The 22,471-nt window shown below is 44.3% G+C and overlaps 1 protein-coding gene across 19 annotated transcripts in view; it reads right to left on the bottom strand.

Moving 5' to 3' along the window:
- LPP (LIM domain containing preferred translocation partner in lipoma) overlaps positions 1 to 22,471 on the bottom strand; it is a 334,843-nt gene that overhangs the window by 230,982 nt on the left and 81,390 nt on the right. For 14 of the 19 annotated variants that reach the window (XM_068200643.1, XM_068200642.1, XM_068200656.1 and 11 more), the window contains one exon: positions 9,712 to 9,778. The exons of 3 other annotated variants lie outside the window; for them this stretch is intronic. The gene's annotated coding sequence lies outside the window, so the exon portion shown is untranslated. Of the gene's footprint in view, positions 1 to 9,711; positions 9,779 to 17,825; positions 17,909 to 22,471 lie in introns of those variants that run through there. 2 more of the 19 variants (XM_068200659.1, XM_068200662.1) reach the window with 2 other exon arrangements.

Here is a 22,471-nt window from a genome sequence, read left to right as displayed (position 1 = left end):
ATGATTTTATATAAATACACACACACTTTAAATGTGGTTATATTAAAATTTCGTTATCTGGAGAATGAAACTCCAAATTTCAGAAGGAAAGTAAAAGTGGAATTCTCTGCCTGAAAGGCAGCCGGGACACAGCCATTAACACCCTCCTGGGGGCCCTAAAGCTGAACATTTCCAAAAGCAGAAAAATGTGTGGCTTTCTTTTGGGGGGGGCATGCATACAATTAAGCAGTATTAAAAAGCTAGTAGGTATTAGGCAGAAAAAGATTTTCAATAATAGAAGACTGGGACTAAAAAGGACAACTGAGACCTTGCAGGGCAACAGGCACTTCCAGCTACAAAGCATTTTGTGTCTTCTGAGAGTTTTTCCTTTCTTTTTTTCTTGGCTAGCTCTGAAACACCACAGTATCATTTTCATTCCTATTAATGACCATGCCATCCAAATACCCTGTGTATGGACTATACATCAGCACTTCATTCTTTTCTACATCTTAAGCAGAAGCAAAAAAGCAAAACACTGTGAAATAGACTTTCATAAGCATAAAGCAAATTTATGTGCCCAATTCCCAGAGGCTGGTTGCTTAACCTTCAGTATGAGATTCAAATAACTTTGAGCAGTCAAACAACTTTCCTCCATGTGAGAGAAAGGAAATTTCCTCCAGCTTTGTCTCACCTGCTCTGCAGACCTGGTGGGGCTGGTGCTCCTGCTGGGACAGCATCAGTAACTAGATAGAACATGGCACCAGGAACAGGGCTCCCAGGTCATCCCTTCAGGAAGCATGGAAATCCTGTCCACATATCACTCTCCATCTGCATCCCACCTTCCCTCTGACCTCCACCAAGGCACTGAGGACAACATTTAGCCCCTACTTTACAACATTTTGAGCTCAGAGACAAGGTGTGGTCTGTGAGAGAAAAGTGCACAGAGCCAAAAGGCATCCAAAAATTTAAGTATGGACATAGAGATCTCAGTGGAGGGTTAAAACTGAGGGGGAGCTGAGCTGGCAAAGGCTCATGATGGATAGCAGTGAGCTGTTCAGAAAAAAATTAAGAAAACATTTTGAATTCCCTCCTAAAAGGGAACAAATAGGTCCAACACTCCTACAGAAGGGGATTTTTTGCATCTCTGAACGATAGTGCTTTGCTTTTATGGCCTGCGGCTGCTTGGGAAACTCAAAACTATTTATCTGAAGAATTCACTTGGACAAGCTTTATGGCTTTGATCGGTTAACTATTTTTTAATGCTAATCCATCCCAGTGATATTTGTCCTCCTTTTCCCCATGTGCACAGAAGCACAGACACAGACAAATACTACACAAAAGCAAACATTAGCCAGATGAACAGTCAGGAACAATGACATCCAGAGCCCATAACCAAACACCAACTCCATTCTGTTTTATTCCTTTCTATTCTAGCAGTTCAATATCCTTTGGCCCAGTATGACCCACTAATGGAAATTTAGGAATCAAATTTTGGAGCCCAGCAGGTATAATGCTCATGCAGTGATTTGGCCACAACTACTCTCACTCAAAAAATGTAAATAATTTCCCCTAAAAGTTGGAATAAAACACATGGTTGAAAGGCCTTATTAGAAACAGAACAAAAACCCCAGCAAGTAGCCCAAGTGCTGCCCCATCTTCCAGATTAACAAACAAAGGTGCAGAAGTAGAGATTTGCTGACATCTATGAAGCAAATATTAGAACGAGCCATGAGAAGGACTGAAATTACCAGACACCTCACTGGAAATGCTCTAAGCTCCCCCACAATCTCAGGTGTAGAATCCAAGCACCAGCCTAAGCAAAATTCCATTTACAAGCTCAGCATAGAAATTTGTCCTCTTTTTTAGGGCACCAAAGCCTAAATGTGCACCCAGAACATGCTGGCTATCTAAGCCATCATTCAGTGATCAGTCCTACTGGTTGCACCATTGTGATATCCCATAACATAAACAGCAAAAAAATGACACCACCAAAAAACACCCTGAGTAAGGGACAGTCCCTGCTCTGCAGCACCTTTGGTATTCAGGCTGCTATCTGAACTTTGCTTGCTGTCTTTAAGTAACAGATTCAGGCAGTATTTCCTGTGGCAGAGAATTACACAGGCTGGTTATTCTCTGTGGAAAAGTGAAGAAATCCTGGAAGCAATTTTCTGTCTCAATTGTTCCCAGAGTGCAGGGGCAATCTCTTAGCCCTCTTCCTATTTTCTGCTCAATGCCATCCAGGCTCAGCAGGCAGAATCCATCACGATGATGCCGTAGGTCTGGGTCCTGCAAGCACTCACCCAGGTGAAACCTCACACATGAGCAGCCCAACAGGCTTCAACCAGTGTCAGCCTTGACCTTGGCCACAAACAGAGGACAAAGAATGAGATAGGTGAGAATTCAAAGTACTTGGGAAATGTTCAGTCCTAGGTAGGACTGGGCTTATCTCAGCAGAATAACACAAATGAAATGTTTCTGATGCACACTTTTTAACCTCATTCTTTTAAAATTCACTCTCAGGCACATGGTGTGATTCTTGGGGTGTCCTGTGCTGGGCAAGGACTTGGACCTGATGATCCTGATCCACCCTTCCAACTCAGCATATTCTATGATTCTGTGATAATTTTAAAAAATCAAAGAAGATCAGCTGTGCTTGAGAATTGCGTATCACAAGCAAAGCTCCAAAGAAAAAGGATCATTTTCTCAAACTAAAAATTTCTTTATCATGGAGAGGGTGGGGGGAAGCACAGATATTTTCTACAGGGATAAACCCCCACACTTCTAAGACAAAAATCTAAGAGCTGATGGCTTTCTACCAGAGCCTGAAACCACTCCTGTGCAAAACCACTACAAGTCTGACCCACAAAACAGGGGAAGAATTGAGTACTACATACTAATCTGAACCCCTCCGCATATGCTGCAGCAGCAGCTCCAAGTATGAATTTTTCAACATTTTGGCAATACGTGATATTCACCCAGGTACATGCCCACACTCAGAATTATTCAATCAGAACCTTATTTTCCACCCAAATGAATTTTGATATAAAATATTCAATTCGGCCTAATCACTGGGGCTTAAACATCAGTCAAAATATTTTCTTGAATTGACTCCATCAGTGCCAGAGCACGAGAAAAACCTCTTTAAATAATCTGCCTCCAAAGGCAGGTACTGACTTTTCAATTGTGTTATTATCTTTTTAATAAAAGTAACATTAAAAATATTGTTACTTTTCAGCCAACACTACTGAGGGAGGGACAGAAAAGGACTGGGGGGGATGCTGCAGAATCGCACTGCCAGTCTTAGTATCACTTCATTTTCAAATGAGGAATTTGGTAGTAAACAACCTTTTCCTTGTACACAAACATTTTTAATTTCATGCCCTGCTAATCATACATCTGTTAGAGCTCCTTTTCCACCCAGTCCACTAACGATAATAAAAGAAAAATCGTTGCACTAAAATGTGATTTGTCTAAAATGAAAATTGAGTAATAATCAGCGTTCCTCTGTGGGATGAGGAAACGCAGCAGCACTGGCCTGATGAAGGTGACAAAGACATGGTTTGGAAAGGGATGCCTTCACACATGCCTTGCCAGTGGCCCTTGCTGCTGGCAGCCCGTCTGCACCCCTCTGTTTGTCTAAGAGCTCTTTTGGGACTGGCTCACCCAACAGCTCCTCTCAGGCTTCCTGGTGGTCCACCAGGCACCACCACAACCAGCAAAGCCTCTCGTGCTGTCATCACCTCACCCATCAGCACCTCCTTCCCCTGCTTTCTTCCCCTCTGTTTTTTCCTCACCTCCTCTGTCAGAAGGATATTAATGTGACAAATGCCACAGCACTGCCCTCACCTTCCCCAGTTTCCTTCCAGTGGTGAGACCCAGTGGGCCTAAGCACATCAGATATGTGCAGCGGCTTTCCCTGGGCCTTCCACACCAGAGCTCACTGGTGTGCAGCTCAAAAGTGCACTTAAATATGTGACCACACCCCTGAAAACAACTCCTTATCACCTGTTCAGGAACATCAGTGCAAGTGTTGAGGTTGTTATTTAACAGACATGCCCAGCTGAAATTTCAAGTTAATCAGGCCCCCAGAAATACCCACAATCAAGACCATCAGATTTGGCCTGAGAAATAATTTTTTTTACAGTAAGACACCAGAATGAATTGACCAGAGAAACTATGGATGCACCATTCCTGGAAATGTTCAAAACCAGGTTGGACAGGGCTTGGAACAAACTGATCTAGTAGAAGTGGTCTCTGCCCATCACAGGGGAATTCAAACTAAATGGTCTTCAAAGTTCCCTTCCTACCCAAGCCTTTCTATGATTTTTTTATTCTAAGATTTACTGTCTTGCACTGCCCACACTCCTCTTTTCTGGACTGCTGACACACAGCTTTTGCCTTTTTAGACTCCTCCTATTCCCATAGCTGTGCTGGGCCAACTCCAACTCAGAAATATTGCACTTGTAAGACCTACGCAATGGTAACTGAGAGTTTTAACAAGCAGTAAGAATCCATCTGAAGCCTTAGGCAATGTGGCACAAAGACATTCTGGGCAGAGGTACATGACTCTGCTACACCTGGGACTCCTCTCTGGCCTCCAGTCCTCACATTAGCATGCTGAGCCCACTGCTCCTTCCAGAGGCTGTTTTCTAAAGCACGATTATCTACATAAGCTCTCCCTTGTCTTCACCACAAGTACAGCTGTTTGACTAATCAGCTTTAAGGAGACTTGTGAGTTAACTAATATCAATTAATTACTCTCATTTTGCAGATAAGCAAACAAAAGAATAAAAAAAAGCAAAACATTACGGTCTAAATTAATGGAAGGGAAATCAGAGCCCAAACCCACTCCTTGACCTGGGTCCAGAATAATCAAAGGCACTGGGAAGAGGACCTTGGCATCCCCAGGCCCCTGCCTCGTGCCCAAGAAGCAACACCAGCCCTGCCCTGCACCACCAGCCCTTCAGCTCATTGAGGATGCACAGGCAGCCTTGAGATCTTTATTTTATTTGTGCTCTCATGCTAAAGCTGCAGGGATTAGAAATCCTACAGTACAAGCAAGCTTTTTATTACTCAAGAGACAGTTTTAGCCCAGCTGCCCAAATGCAGTTACCCCAGAGGCATCAGCACCACTCCACCATGCTCACAAGGGAGATGTGATCCAAACCAGGCTGTACCTAAGATTAGGTGACCATGACAAGCAAGAAAACAGGCACTGACACATCCCTTCTGTCCATAAACAAAAGCATTCAGCTCTGGATTCTTCTGACCTCTAATTAGAGTGCATTCAGTCAAACAACCCTGCCAGAATTAACAGGGAAAAGGGAGGGGAAAAGGATAAAAAAAGACTTTGTCGAGCAAAAGTACTCTTAGACATATTTGATGTAATAGTCATATGATTAACAAACTGTCATATCAAAGTTTTCTGCGAAGTAGGAACACTCTGACAGTTCATATTTTAAAAACTGACATTTTGATTCATTACTGTAAATAGCACTCTGTATTAAATATTGTGACAAGGCATACAGTGTATTTTTTGAGCTCTATAACATTTAGGAAGTACTGAATTTTTTTAGCCTTTTTTTAAAGCACGTATAATATCAAAAGCAGTTAAAGCAGAACTCCAAGAAAGCTTCTAAAGAAGAGAATCATGATTTCTGAAATAACCTACTTCTCTGCCGTCATCTCAAGCACTGTTGGGAACTTAGACCCACAAGGATCTTAAATGTACTGTTTGCATAATAAAATAAGGAATTGTTTCACAGAACAAAAGAGCTATAAGGAAAGTAGCTACATTAAATAATGTAAAATTACTCACTAGCAAATCATCCTGAAGCTGGCAACGAGGGAGAGCACTAAAAGGTGCTGAATTACCACTCAGAATATCTGAGTGCCAGTTCATAACCGAGATGAACCAGGCAACGTCCAAATGACTGCCCAGATGTGCATCTTGCTTATTCCCCCAATCTTCAGCCATGTGTTTGGCCCCCTTCTGCAACCCAGCCATGCCCATCCCAGAGAGAGGCAGTACTCCCTCACTGCTGGGGTGGGCAGGAAGGGCTGCCCCATCAGAGCTACCAATCCAGGACATCATGGACAGGGGTCCACAGCAGGGCAGCTCCCACAGCAGGGATGCTGTGAGCCACCAGAGTCCACCAGCCTAGACAACTTAATCCCCTTAATCCCCTACTTATGGATCCCTTTCTCTGGATCACCAATACCAGGGCAAACAGGACTGGGACCAGAAACAATACTGCCAATGTTCTGCATTTCCTGAAAAGCAAACCACTTGATGGAGAAATCAAAAATAACAGCCCAAGCTACCACAAAGATCTTGCTAGAGCAGCAGAGGAAAAACCAGAGGCTGCCTAGCTGTTTGCAAGAAGCTCAGGTGTTATGAGGAGTGCTATCCAGTGCTTTGGAAAGAAAAATGGTTACCATTATCATTGCTTGCAGCCAGCTGCAAGTGGATCTCTGGGCTGTCTCCTGACAGAATGGATACACTGCCATAAACATGAGCCCAGAGCCTACCCCAGAACATGATGAGGCTGCCACACACCCCAAAGATGTTATCACGGCTCTGTTTCAGCAGGGGCTTGATCCAGCCCAGCCTGCCTATCCCCAGGAGCAGCTACACACCCCTCACATGCTGGAAACCTTGTGGATGTGTCTGCATGCCAGCAAGTGTGGCAGTAGTAGTGGTCTAGCCAGACATCCAAAACATATTGGCACTGCTATAATTTGTCCATTCACCAATATGTTTTCCTAAAAATGCCCATATGCTTTTCCTGCAGTTCCCATATGCTTTTGCAAAAAGAAACAAAAACATTTTGTTAGTCGCGAGCGATTGATCACCACATATTTCACAGAAGTCAAGTAGAAAAACAAAAACAACAACAAAAAAAGCAGTCAGCTGCTTCCCCCTCCTCCTCCTCCTCTCTGTTCATGGAGGGAACTGTGAAGAGCAGGAAAAAATTCAGCCCACAGCAAAATACACACACCGCTCAGTTTTTTTGCACTGCAAGATATTCTAGGAATTACAGGAGGACTCTTCATTAAAAACAAGCTATCAGGGACCTGGCAGCCAGTGGCATTCCAGACAGTAATTCAGCATCGGGTGCTGGGGTCAGTGCTCGGCGCTCACTCGGGTCCTCGCCACAGGCAGCGCAGCCCACAGGAATCCGTGCTCCTGGAGACGCACTTTAAACAAGCCAGGGGTGAGAGGACAGGGTGGTAAAGAGGTTACAGCCCTTCCAACTCACAGGACAGCTCATGTGAGGCTTTGTCTATCTCTCTGTAGGTAAAAAGCCCCTCTCACACACAGGGCTTCTCAGGGAGGTGCTGCCTTGCACACAAGTCCCGAAGCAGCGGGCAGGCTCGGGGAGCGGGCAGGCTCGGTTCAGCTGGGAGCAGGCACGTGGGTGTACAAGTTTGTGTGTGTCAAGGCTGGAGCATGTGGGAACCATAGCTGTGTAGTTAAAGACTCATTAAGCAACAGCACACCCAGGGCCAACGTTCAAAGAGGAGCAACGCAAAACATTTCTCTGGAGGAAGATTAGCGTGTGTTCTTCTTTACACAAATAAAATTAAAGAGAGACTCATAATATAGACAAATCAATTAACTTCTGAAAAGCCAAGGGCACTGTATGCAAGAGCGGACAAGAGGGGAAAAGCTTTTTTACAGGGCCACCAAAGCAGTGCATAGGCTTTCTTCCCCAGAAAAGAAATTCAGCTATTGCTGCATGAAGTTCTGATGTTAGTCCCAGCTGCATCACACTCATTGTTACAGGGACACAGCTGCTTCCTTCCCAACACAGCCATACACATACCTATATATCACTATAACCTTATGCACCAAGGGCTGGGGGTCATCTTTGCAGAGACTGTGGAAAATACCTAAGGGCAGATGTCAAAAGACTACAGGAGTGCTTAAATCAACAGTTCCAGCTTAAAAAGAAAGAGTTTGAAGCTGACTTTCTATATAGGATACCCTGAACAGCACACACCCTTCTATCACATTAAAACTTTCTGTGATGCAGTCCCATGTTATACAGTTCTCCCACAAATTTAACCAGGAATGCTGTTTGCAAAGCTAGTGTTTTCTTGCAATGATCTAATCTCACACTAAACCTAATGAGAGACCAGATGCAACAGGTCAAGAGCCCAATTTTTCACAGAAATGAAGCTGAAAACCCAGTCAAGGGAAGAGAAATCAATCTCTTGCACAGGACACAGAGTAAAAAAGCAATTTGTTAGACACAGCTTGCTTCACAAAATACATTTTATGATATGTTTTTGTCTTGAGAGGAGTTGTAAGCACTTGAAAATCTGACTTCACCACTCACAAACACGTTGATGTTGTTGCTCAAGTGCTGACTAGAAAGCAAAACTAATACTGTCTCATTTAGTTAACATAAGGACATCTTTAGTTAATTTAACAATGGGCTTCTTCCTAGATTTCATATTTATAGCAACCCACTGGGATGGTTTATTAAACCTAGTCAGGAAAGCTACCACAGAAAGAGTGAGACTAGCAGAAGAGCTATCATTAATCTTCCATAGCCCAGCAACTGGGAAGATCAGGCCTTGAACCAGATTCTATGCTCTTACTATTAATCTCCTGTCCTCTACTTATTAATCCCTGGTCTGTCTTTGTCTGTCAACATTTATTAATGGCCCCAACTGTTTGCAGTAAACAGGATACTGAAATCTCATCTCCACCTAGACATAATTTGCCCACAAAAAAACCCCAAAAAACCACAAAAATTAGACTCAAGAAGAGGGTAAAGGCAGAAAGTAGGGACGTACATTGTGCATCAAAAGAGAAGAATGAGATCACAATTAAATTCAGTGACACGACAGAGTGAAGATTCACTGTTCATGATTTTGGCCCGACTCGTGGTCCTAAAGTCAGGTAACATCACAGCAAAAAAAGAAGCTCCACTGGTCAAAACCACCGGGTAGCTGGTCCCGTTCTCCTCTTCTCAGCAGGGCTGCACAAGCTGCTTTCTTCCCCCATTGCCATGGCTTTGCAGCACCTCCAGCACCTTTGTGTCTCCTGGGGTGGCACAACTGAGAGAGGCTTGAGGACAGACCCACTGCCCTGACACTGGTCCTGCTCTGCAATCAAACCATTATATCATGGGGTGGGCATAAAGGGCAGTTTGTGTCCTACACATAATCCAGCAAAGGACTCCTATAGTACTTTGAGGTGGTTCACATGGTGAGCCTTAAGTCACAGCTAAGTATCTCCAGTGAATTTGACAGAACTGGCAGTTCTGATGAATTAATTAATTTGCTCCTCACAATAATTTCTATTTGTCCACTGAAACATGGTTAGATTCGGCTAACAATACAGCCAGCTCTCCAGCACCAGCTGGGAACATCACAGCCTGCAGAGAGCCATGCCATGGATGGGGAATGAGTTCAGGTCCACAAGCAGGAAAGCTTTGTTCAAAAAAGAGGTCAAAGCAACACTACCCACAGGACCAACCAGTTGTTCCCATGCAACACTCCCAATTTCCAGGAGGGCCTGCATGTTTGCTAATTCCCAACTAGGACCCAGAAACAGTAAAACCACCTCAAGCCTCCTGGGCAGGCTGTCATCCCACCACCTCAGGCTTTGGAGAAATGCCCATCAGCTGCTGAAGGGCCGAACATGGTACTGAGGTCTTCCCACTGTCCCTACACTCAGCAGCTGGCAAAAGTCTTGGGAGTTGATCCATTTCTCACCTGGAAGCAAGGCAGCCCTGTCAGGCACCCACAGTCAGACGTACAGACAGGCTCTTCCAAGGGACCTCTGTGGGTGCAAACAGAAAGGTCAGAATCAATGTTTTGCTCACTGTAAAAGCAGAAAATAAATCAAGCTGGCTGTAATGCCTCGCCAAGAAAACAGCCCCAAAAGGGCATGTAAGGCCAGCTGCCCTCCCATACAGAGCAGACCATAGCCTTTTTTCCTTCCCTCTGACACAAGTCATGTGTCAGTCTGTCCCTGTTTTGACCCATATAGGGGTTTTTCACTCATTGGCAGCACAGATTACATCTGAGCAAGTGTGGAGGTAGCTGAGGTTTATTTGGAAGAGAAGCTACTTGTTTTAAATCACTGCAGAGCTGGTGAAAGGCACTGACGTAAGGGCTGCAGGTAACAAAGTCTCTTTCAAAGCCTGACCAGACGCCCTTCTGCCTCTCATGCTTAAAGGGCCTCTTCTTCCCAAGCCTCAGCCACCTCTCAAGGCCAAGCATGAGTCACTCCCACAGCACCGGCTTTGCCATGCGAGCATCAAGGAGCACCACAGCAGAGATGGGATGCATTAAACACACAGCCATTGTGAAAAGAGAGTCAGGGTGGGACAGCCCAAACCCTACCTCCACCTTCGGCTCTGGTTTCGTTTCTAGGTGCCTCCAAAGACACCCAATTAAAGAGAAAACACAGTTCTTTCAAGTTACCACAAGATTTTTTTCAACCAGCAGTCTTTAATACTTCCAGCTTATTGATATCTGAGCTTACTCTGATGTTTTCTATTTCCTGTAATCTCAGTCCTGGAGAAGAAATTAGCAAATTTAAAAAGTACTAGTGATGATTAGCGAAAGGCCCACCTCGGCATACCCCTGGTCTCCCAGCCCACCATGCTCCTGGTGTCACCAGGTGACCCCCAGCCCCTCCTAACTGCATCCTCACCCCTATTTTCCTGAGATCAGCCAAGGATCAAACGTCATTAAGGAGAAGGAGAGACACTTCTAGCCAGTTGCATATATTATTTTTTTAATGAAGCCAGGCTAAAACTCATTAGCTCCACCATCAGCTCTCTTGCTCAGGAGAACCAGGTCTGGCAGGGCAGCAGCTTTGCCCTCCTGGTGTGTGGTGAAGGAAGGGCAGCAGAATTTCAGCAGTTGCTTCAGATCCACACCGAAGTGCAAAAAGCAGAGAAAAATTTGCTGAGAACCTGCCCACACAGACACTGGATATTCTTTTCATATTTGCCATGACAAAAAATTCACGTTAACATTTTTGCAAGCACTGTAAGCCTGTATCAAGTATCAGCAAAGAGGCAGACAGGTGTCCTGACCACAGAGGAGACAGCATATGCAAACAGTTTGGAATTTATTACTATTATTTTTTAAAGGGAGAAGCAAATCCCAGAGATTTTTCTGTGCATGATACATTTTCTGCTCCCTGTTTGATGTTGCTTTCAGACTTCAGACTTCAAATAGCTAACACTAACCTATGTCTCAAGTCTGCTTTAAACTGATGCCCCTTATGTGACCAGAAATGAATGCATGGTGAATCACTTATGCCACACACAGTGGTGTGATGAGCAGTGGTTCATGTCTCCTGACTGCTGCATGGACACAGGCAAGCTGGGGGAAAGGAGATCCGAGCTCTCTGTACATCAGATCCAGATAACTCGGCATAGAGCCTTCGCATTTTTGGAGCTGAGGGCACAAGCTCCAGGTCAACAGCCCAACCACAAGTCAGAGAGAACCACCCAAGCACTGGCATTTTCTACAAAATGTGGAGAGAGAGATGCATAATCTGCATAGGCTGCACCTCCACTCTCTCTTGCCTGCCTTTAGGAGATGCTTAAGAGAAGCTGCATTTTAATTAGCAGCCCCAGCCAAGGGAATCTGATCTTGACAGTAAGTGAAAGAGAGCAACCCAAAGTTACAGACTTCAGGCTGTGTGGGTCCCAGCTTTTCGCTTCTCTGCGGACATTACTGCTTCCAGAAATTAAATCAAAACCCTGCTTAACTTCACAGAGGTTGCAATTTGCATCTAAAGCACTGCCTAAGCCTCAGCTGTAATAAACAAATACAGCTCCACTGAAATCCAAGGAGTTACTCTGAGTTTGTCTGGTTACAGATCTGCAGACCCATAAACATTACAGCTCATCCAACCTCCAGCTAAGTATCTTCTAATAGAAGACCATTATCCTTGTCAGATGGATTGGGATAACTTTTTTAAAGCACTCTTAAATAGTCATTAGGATTGTTAGGTTTTGGTGGTTATATTATAAGACTAAACCCCAGCAGCTATTAAACACTGGAACAAAGCATGTTAACAGTCCACAAACAGAGCTGGAGTGGAAATATAACTATGGTTTGGGATTTTCATTGGGAAGTTGGTGAAATGGAGAGAAGAAAGAAAATACAAAAACTAAACTGAGCTGTGCATATACACTGAGAAATCAACCACATTATTTGACAGGCAATGAATGAAAAAGAAACAGGGAAGAAGGAAGCAAAATCAGGCAATTCTGTCCTTCTGAGCCTTATTAATATTTTGAGTATAGTGCATAGACAAAATGTTGTGCAGCCAAGGAAATACAGATACATTTTGCTGGCTGTCACTGTCCCTAATAGTTGACCTCAGGGTGGACTCCACTCCCTGGAGCCTCCCTCACCTCCTGGTAATAAACCATCCCAGGGGCAAACCTGTGCTGGCTGTGCTCCCCAGGAGCAGAGCAGCACTCCTGACCAGTTTTACAGATCTCTGCCCAGGGATGAGCACCACTGTACCCATGCCATGGACACATCATTGTTTTCTTTAAACCATCTCACCAAATGAACTGATTCCCTCCAGCAAAAGGCCACTCCATCTGCTGTAATTCATCTCCTGTTCAGACTGCTGCTTTGCCACAGCTTTGCTGATAAAGGAGAATTCTGTTATGTTTGGGTTTTTTCAATTCTCCTGACTAAATTATATTGCCAAGAATCAACTAACAGCCAAGCCAAAGACAGGGAGAAATGGAGGAGTCTTGCTTCACGTTTTACAGAAATTACACAAACATCCCAGGCCCTGCCATGGGATGTGCCAATTATGAAAGGCCATCAACAACTCACCACAAAGAAATCCATTTTAGCAGCTCCCTCAGCCTGTGAGGCTTCTGAAGGGACAGCCCTGACCAAGACTACTCTGGGTCAGCCAGGTAGAGGGGCAGTGGGGAACACTTGAGCTATTTCCGCATCTGACTTTCATTTTATTCATTTATCACTCAAGCCAGGGAAGTACTCTGATCCACACATGTCCAGACATGGATCTGAAGCCAGCATGTCAGACCAGGCAGTGGCACCACCAGGTCATGTGCTAAGAGTGTGACAAGGGCATTGTGGGGCTGTAGGCTTGCAGCAGACGGGGGCCACACATCCCAGCTGCTCTTCTGGGCTGGCACATCACCACGCTTGCAGGTATGGCTGTCACACCCACACAGGTGCCTGCACTGACCACAGCTCTCTCCTGGCTCAAAAGGGAAAGGGCAAGGAGTAACACAAGACACTCCACACACACCCACCATCAGTGTGTGCACAGGGGTGCTGGGAGACAGGCTTATTTAGAGCTCCACAAAGTGCACTCCATCGTAATTCCCTCCTTCTCTTCTAGACCTGGATGCAGCCTTAAAAATTCATAGCTCCAGACAGCTAGCCCACACACTGCTATTCCAGCTCAGCAGGGAGAGGATGAACTCAATTTTGCCAGTCAAACTGGAAGGAATCAAAAAAAATTTAGTAGTAGTATTTTGTTAAAATCAAAGAAACATGCCCCCTTCAAATCAAAGACGAAACAGAAGAAATTATATGGAGAAACCGTCCTTGCTATTGCTTCCATGGCCAAGAGTTGCAACCAAAGCTTGGGTAGCTCAGGGGCAGGAGAAGAGCCATCACAGTCTGCCAGTGTCATGCAACATGGCACTGTCCTCCTGTACCAAAGTGCCACTCAACCCTGACAGCAGCTCATATTGGAGAAGGTGTTTGGACATGCTGCTCATGGCTCCCCAGCCCTGTTGGCTGAGCTGGATCTGCAGAGACCAGCATCTGGGACAACAACCACACACGCTCCTCTTGCACTACAGATCAATAGCCACAGGAACACCCAGCACATCCAGTACCCAAGTAGGAAGTGGCTGCCAGCCCCTCACCCAAGCCCCTGCCACACACAGTGGGCAGGTTTGCTCCCTGCTTGACAAGGACCTTCTTTCCCCCAGCCAATGTTGGAGCTTCCCAGAGAGACCAAAGAGAAAGTCAAGCATAGCTCAAATAAGCACCTGGATCTACAAACAACAGATTAATTCTCAAGCTACAAAACTATGTTTTAGCAAAAGTGCAATTGAACTCCATGTACTTGTTACATTTCTAAATATACTCTGGTTGTCAAGACAACAAAGAGACTGATGGATCTCTAAAGTGTACTGTATCCATTTAATTGTCAGCATTTCAAACTGACTCAAGGAGGGAAAAAAATCTGCTGTGTGATAAGTCTAATTGTCATGGTTACCACTGGCTAACCCCATAATAAAAATATATATATTCTGGCTAAATGTGCCAAGCCATGTGAGGAGCAGATGGGAGACATTCTCATTACTGCAACAACCTCCACTGGAAAACTAAACTTGAGGAAAGATGCGAAAGACTTTACAGAGATCTCAGACACAACAGACACCGTGGGCTGCATCTTCCCTGTCGCTTGGCAGCAGTTATTCGGGCTTTTCCGCTGTGCTTATCCACCCCAAGCGTGTTAGGACAACCCATAGGGCTGGGGCTCCCTCACTTGTGAACATTCAGGTTTGAGGATCTCATCCCTCACCGAAGAAAGCCTGATATGTGAGTTGTTACTCCTTAAAAGCCTCTGACAACATCTGATGTGCAACCACCTGGGCTTTGCACTCCCACCCTCACCCCCTTGTACTCCCCTCTCCCGACAGCAATACCCACGCCCACAGGAATGGCTGTGCGAGGAGGCTGCTTCAGCCTGGATCTTCTGCTCCCACACTGTTAACAGCTAAACCAAGGACTATGTCTAGGCTTGGAGATGAGAAAACAAGTGGAAAGAAACAGGCCACAACTGCAAATACAGCTGCCTGAGGCTGAGTTGGGAAGTGTCAACCACCCCCCAGCCAGCCTCTGCAACCCATCTGATAAGTGTGATCCAGCATTGTGAAGAGCTCCACTGTTCACATGAGGTCCCTTCTGAAAGAGATGCTTTCCAAAACAACGTTGACTTTTGACATGGATCACCTCCAAAATAACATCTGAGTTATCTACCTAGTTATACGATTGTGGCTTTCTTTCGCTGATCAGATCTCCTTCCATACATTCAGTATTCACTTTTCTTTCATTAAACCAAAGTTAAAACTGCAGGAGAAAGACATCAGTGTCAACCAGGTATGAGAACCAATGGAAAACAATTTACATTCACCTGGTGAGCACTGACTTAAGATTTGGACTCAATGAGCCTTGTGGGTACCTTCCAAATCAAAATATTCTGTGATTCTGTGATTTCAATGAAAGGGGAAGTTTCCAATTAGTCTGAAGCTTACCCAACATTTTTGACAGAAGCCATCTCAAAGTTGAATCATCCTTAAAATCTTCCCCAAACTGTTGCACTCCTTCATACAGATAAAAACTCTGCTTCTCTGCTGTCAGACACTTTCAGGGAAACCATAAGGTGTTGCCTAAAACCATCTCCCAGAGAGCCACAAAGTAAAATCTGGTTGGAAAACACTGCTTAAGAGAAACGCCACTTTCCAGGCGCCTCAAGCAACACATCTGAGTTCGTGATATTTTCCCTGGAGCTTGCCCCTGCTCATTAACAAGATGAACAATTTCTGAATTCCAAATATAAGAGTCTCAGTGATATAAAATGAACTTTCGTGCCTACCAATACAGTCACTGTGTGTTTCACCTCTTGTGCTGCTTCACAGAGTGGTCTGTGCCTGGAGATGGGCAGTTAATGTCAAAACAGAAGTAGCACAAAGAGTCATCTCTGGGGCTTGTGTAAGAATTATTTCAAATAGTACTTAAATTAGGAGATTAAAACAAGTCTTAGGCACAAAGAGGCCTATGGTCTAATGTAAGTCAAAGGGACCTAGAGGCAACAGGTTTTTTACAAGTATTTGGGTGCACCCAAGCCAATACAGCATCAGCATTTTGTCCCCAGATAATTTCAAAACTAAGCATTACCCATAAGGAGCTTCAAAGAGATTATAGTCCTGAAAGCTGCATCCAGATCTTAACTGAGCTGAAATCCCAAACAACCAAAAGCTTAAAATCATGCTTCTATTTCAACACCATGCAGGTGCAGGAACCCATGTTTGGTTTTCCTGTTACTGAAAGTGCTTGCCTAAGGCACCATGCTTTTACAGTTATGGCTTTGGGACAACTGATACATTCTGTACCAATAAAATATGTGCTCTCTGGAGCAACCTCCCCAGGATGACTCCTTTGTTTTGGCACAAATGGATTCATTTGGTTGAGATAAAAGGATGTTCCCTTGCATCATTTTAATTTGATTTTTTTTTTTTGGTAAGATAGAGAAACAGTTAATTTTGCTAAATGAGTTCTCTGTTGCCATGACTTCACTGCAGACAAACACAAAGCCATCAAGCTCCTTGTCCTTGGGCACTGTTTTTTTTTAAACAGGTATTTGATGATCTTGATTCTCTTACTTCTTTTCTCAACATCTGGATTCTCAGCAATATCCTGCAGTCAGACAGATACATAATGGCTATAGTTACTCAGTAAATTACAGAGATATTCCTGCACATACCCTTACCCTCAAAATCCACTTCTGCCAGCTGTGCCAATGTACCCTCTGTGACTCCACAAGCAGGGCAGCACTACCTGCAACAGCAGGCAGCAAATCTCTCCAAATGAAACCCTAAATTTATGGGATTAGACCCTGAAAATCGTAATTCCCATGCTCCCACCAAGGGCCAGCCAGGCAGGTGCCTACTCACCATCAAGCCAGGCTGTTGCCCAGGATTTTGCCCCAGTCCAAAACCAGAAGCCTAATGCTCTTCCCACTGCCTCAGTTTCTCCTGTGGATGAAATAGGCTGCACATGCATCATCTGCCTCCATGGGGTGTTACGACATCGGCTGAATTAATATTCATGGAGTACACTGGGGATTAAGAGTATTATAGACTTTACTGAGGGAGAGAGCTTTTTCTTTTTTAATGTTTGCATTGAATAGACAGACTAAGTAGAAACAGCATTTGTAGCCTACAGCCATTATCCTAGTAAATGGCTTATTACAGCATGCAGCCTACCAGCTCACCTCTAGCCAGTCTCGCTTAAACGCACGTAGGTGGAAGTGCTGCTCATTCCAAAGAACTTTCTTTTTCACTGTCTCTGTCTGATGGAGACTCTGGATAGCTGGGCTCACAAGACAGAGCTTGGGATATAAATATTTCAGTACAAGCTTGTTGTTCAGTACCTATTTACAGCAATCACAGAACAATTAATTATCTCCCATCTAAGACTAATTCACGTCTCTCCCAAAAAGGGGGGTGAGTTTTGTCCCAAGACTTTCAATTTCCTGATGAGTCACAGCAGACACACTACAATAAGCTCAATACTTCAATCAGACTGTTTCTTATCCAGATATATTCAATACGTTACTAAGATGTGGAGTGTGCTATTTTAAGGGCTGATTTCAGGCATTGTATGCATAATGCTTTCTCATCTGAACACACGCCTTCTCCTGGATGAGACAGATACACGTCCTACACTACCATCCCTTCTGCCCCCCTCAAATCCCATAGGCAAATAAACACTGCAAAAGCAGAAAGTAAAGAATTGTACATTTAGTGCACTGATTTCTATAACATGCAGCCCTCTCTCCCATTTCGCTAGTTCATTCCTTGCCCTTTGGCAAGAAAATAACTTATGTGACAGCAGCATCTGACAATAAGAAAACATTCACAGACTGCACAGGTTGCAACAAGTCCACAGCATCTTGCTTTCTTCATTCTGGGGCCAAGAATCATACATTTTTTGTTCTGCCCCAAGGAGCAACTTTGCATCCCTGTACGAATCCTCAGTTGTCCCCAGTTCCCACGCCACCCACTCACAAGCTCCAAGGTTCCATCAGGCAGGCAGGAGACTGCCCAACCTCTACCAACACAGATTATGGGGATCAGCAGGTGCCCTGTGGTCCTCATTATTTACTCAATTTAACAGAGTTAGATATAATTTATTGTGTCAATTGGGCAATTGTTCCCAGCTGGGTCGTTTGAGCCGACAACAGGTTGCAATCCACCTCAGCCTGACCACAGCCAGCTGAGGAAACTGCCTCAAAGCAGACTGTGAAGAGCAGAGCCATGGTCACATGCCCCTGGACCATGTGCAACCCTAGGTTCTCACAAGCAATGCAGTTAAAAGCTCCCACACACCAATAGCTGCCTAAAAAAATGTGTGGCTATGACGACAAATAAGTTAAAGAACATAATGTTTGCATGACAGACTGGGTACAGGTGACAGACAGCTGTGCTGCTGGTTGTAGAGTTGCTGCTGTGCCATCAAGGACATCAGCTGCTGTAAGAGCAGCCACAGCACAGACACCACCTCAAGACTACCCCTGTGCTAATCACTAACAGCAGTTTTCCCCCGGCACAACTGGACTGTGCAAGCAGTTTCTGCACAAACAGCAGCAGTGCCAGTTTCTGCCAAGCCCATGCTAATTGCAAGTGATTCCAGCTCAAATGCTCTTAAGTCAGAAAGTATTTAGGTGACGTGTAACCAAGGTCTCACAGTTGTCTCACCAGCTCTCCTGTGGTGAATGAACCTACCATCAGCTATGAAGATCTGTCACAGCTTCTTCTCTTTTTTCCTCCTTGGAAAAACTTTCTCATAAATTCTTATTTTATGCCAACAAAAGTGCAGAACATTTTTGACCCTTGCAATGCCCTCAGCCTGTTGGGGTAACTGTCACAGCAGCACAGAGGACGTGGTCACCAGTATTCTATTCAAGGCAGCAGATCCTCCAAGGTTCAGCAGCTCCTCTGATGCTACTTTAAAAAAGTGTCAATGTCTCCTCATTTATCTCAAAACCTGAGAGCACCTTAGGAATGTTCAAATAGTTTCACAAACTCTGTGAAAATGAAAAGGTTGAATGGGGAAGGATCATTTCACCTGCCCAAGCACAGCTTGGAAGGACCAAGGAAAGAAATAGATTGAACTGTGTTTTAAGTTTAAAACACAGTAAATATCCTCTTGAGTAGGCTCAGCTAGGTCACTTTAACTAAGGTGAGAATATTCACCCACATTTTATTGATTTTCATTAAATACACTATTATCTCAGTCTGAGTGCTTATAGGACAGGCACCAGGTTCCACAAGATCTACAATGACATTCACTTTGAGCTGCAGGTGACAGAGCAACACAACCCTGAATACACACCCTCAGCGACTCTTCTCTCCATTTTTTGAGTGCCTGTGGTAAAAATTCTTGAGGAAGTTTGCACTGGCCTATCCAGTTCTAACCAGAACAGAGGCATCTGCTACTCTGCGCAGTTTTCCTCTCCTGTAGATGACAACCAGCTCCCTTGGAGAAATCATCAGGCAGGAGCAGACACCATTAACTGATGGCTTTGGCCATGCTGCAGAAGGTGCCTGTGAAGTCACTGCCCTAGAACTAGTGCCAGTAACTTTCTTAAAACTGTTGTTATGAATAAAGAGAAAATATAGGACCAACCAAAAAAAAAAATCCTCAACTTAAAAGGGATCATAAATTACCCTTTTTGGGTTTTTAGGAGAACAATGCTAGTAGCATGTGGGTCTGCAGCATTAAGAGACGACTGAGGAGATTCAAGCTCATCTGATATTCTTAAAACATACATGACCAGGATTCTCCCATGTGAGGCAAGTCCACGAGTCTTTCTGAAAAGCCATTTGGAAAGTTTCTAAATGCAGTAGGAGAAAAATAATCCTGCTTGGTCCATGCCAGTTTCTCCCTCTCCTCCCATTAGCGCATGGGGAGAAGGTTGGCTTAGAGCAATACAACATTTCAATTTGAATATGAATCACTCCTCTGTTGAGAAAACAAAACAGAAGCCCATTTCATATGAGCCTTATCTGAAGATATAATGAAAATCAACACATATAAGAGGAGCAATTTAAATAAAATATGATGAAAATACTGCCTCAGACAAACAAACAGCAACACTTTCCATTCTAGAAGATCCCAAAGTGTTTTACAAACTCATAGAGCCAGGAATAATTTCATCTGCCACTGAAACATGGCTATCTCTGGATGGGTACTCAGCACCATGCTTTAGTTCATGACAGAGGGAAGAATGTCATCAAGCAGGAACTGTGAGAGAGTTCAGGACAGCATGATCTTCAATGGGAACTGCACCATTCTTCTGGAAAATGGAAGTTGGGTTTAATTTTGATTTTTACAATTCAAAGTGTCGCCATGTGGGGCAAGCACCTGAACATGCACAAGATGTTGTACTTAAAATTGAAGTGACTGGATGCATAAAGATAGAAATCCAACTCAGGGATGCTGGTATTCTCCAACTTCTGACTCAAAAGCAAAAAAACAGCAGCTAGGTAGATGATTAAAATTTCTGAATCTGCCTAGGGATTATGAATTAATTTCTTATCATCCCACAGAGCTGCAGGGTCAGGATTTCCTCCCCCTGGTTCAGCCACTCTCTCCAGATGGAGTTAAGGGTAAAATGCTTCTCCTCTCCCCAACTCCTCTCCAGCAGGCACAGAAATATTCAACACTCTTAGGAGCAGCCTGGAAGCAAGCACAGCATTACCATTCACCACTGCTAATGAACGTCAGTCTTGCACTTCAGCTGCACTGAAACACTGGCAGAAATTCAATTTTCACCCTCTCTCCTTTGCCCTCTGGCTTTTCCCATCCACCTGCTGGACTGTGGCTCACCTCAGTGACAGTCATGGGCTGCTGTCACAGAGCTGGCCAGCAGAGAACTGCTCCAAACTGAGGCCTTCCTCATGCTACTGAAACATCAACAAACAACAGGAGTCCTTCAAGGGCAGGGGTACGAGCAAGTGATCTGCACATTTCCAAAGCTAAATGTTTACTTCTCCTCCTGGCAGCATCTGGAAGCCTGCAGACTATTTATCTGCATCTTAGAAACAGTTATTTAGTCCTGCAAACACATCAACAATTCACCTTGACTCAAAAGAATGGTTTGCTGAGCTCTGAGGAAACAATGAAAAAATCATCTTTTTCTTACTTTTTTGCCAAATGTCTGTTAAAGCTTTTCTGAAAGGGGTTTACTTAATCTTTTCCCACATTACATTATATATACAGTTGCTATTCAAGAAAGAAAACAAAACAAAACTTGGTGCACAAATGCAAACAAATCTGGTTTTGGCCTGATCTGCCTAAACCAAAAGCCAGCTTCCTCTTCTACTGGCTCAGGAGCAGAGACCCAAAGCCAGGTAGTTCCTCAGATTTCTGAGAGGCTGACTTTTGGATAGGCTTGTTTGAGTTTGTCTTCAGTACCTTGGGACTGAGTGACAACTCAAGGGAAAACGCCCTTAAAATGAACATGGATTTGAACAGCAATTTGAAAAACTACTACCAAGCCATTTTTCTCTGTAGCAGTGACATCTCTCCAACCATACAATCATATTCTTGCCAGCTGGGAGACTTGTCCTCATCTCAATTTAAGCAGACACAATTAATTTTGGTTTTGCTGGGGAGGGGAAAATAATCTACAACTCAATGAACAAGAAAGGAAAATTACAATGAGCCATGCCATTTACATGACACACAGGTAAAGGGACTTGCCAGGACATTCAGGTAAAAAAAAAAAACATCACTGATTCATCAAACAAGTCATTGAGATGTCTTAAGAACAAGCTATTAAGAGAAGTCACTCTTCCTCTCCACCTTTTATTATTAGCTACTGCTGCAAGCGATCTTTTCTGCAAATCTCAAAACCATTTTGAAGTGATGGAGATTTTAGGAAGTGAAAAGTAGTTCTCAAAATGAACTAACCTGCTTCAAATCTCTTGTCTTAAAGGTTGTATTGTGCTTCTTTCTCAGCATTGGGTGTTGCAGATGAACTACCCACTACAAAAAAAAAAAAAGCCACTTTGCAGTTCTAGTTGAGGGTCCAGGTTGGATGGGGCTTTGAACAATCTGGTCTAGAGGAAAGTGGCCCTGCCCAGGGAAGGGCTGGAAGATGATCTTTAAGGTTCCTTCAAACCCAAACCATTCTATGAGAATCCCAAATTTGGTGATACAGGTGCTTTAAGTTGTAGAAGCTGAGCAAGAGAGAAGTTACTGAAACAAGGGAAAGAAAAGGTGTCCAGTGCCACTGGAGAAAGCCACTTCCAAAACCCCAGGAGAACCAAGGATCCCCTTGTGTCAGCTCTGCCACAGCCTTGAGACGGGCTCTGTAAGGGAGCTGGCACTGCCTGCAGCCAGCAGACTCCAGAATCTGCTCAGCCTGGCAGAAGAGTAGGAGGTGAGACTGCTGGCAGGAGCAGGCGGAGCAGCAGAGCTGATGGAGATCATAAATGGAAGAGTGTTGTAAAACATGGAGGTGAGCACAGACTGACGCTCACCTTCACAGCTCCCCCCAGAAAAGCACGGCGCTCTGTCAGACTCTCACAGCTTTGAAACACATCCAGATTTCGCTGGATCAATCCAGGAACCTCATTCCTATGCATGTTTGTTCTCACACGCAAACACGGCGAGGTTTTAACCACACACATTTTGCACAAGTCCC

Source organism: Anomalospiza imberbis, chromosome 10, assembly GCF_031753505.1.
Source record: "Anomalospiza imberbis isolate Cuckoo-Finch-1a 21T00152 chromosome 10, ASM3175350v1, whole genome shotgun sequence".
NCBI lineage: Eukaryota > Metazoa > Chordata > Aves > Passeriformes > Viduidae > Anomalospiza > Anomalospiza imberbis.
This window is presented reverse-complemented; position numbering and strand designations above follow the sequence as displayed.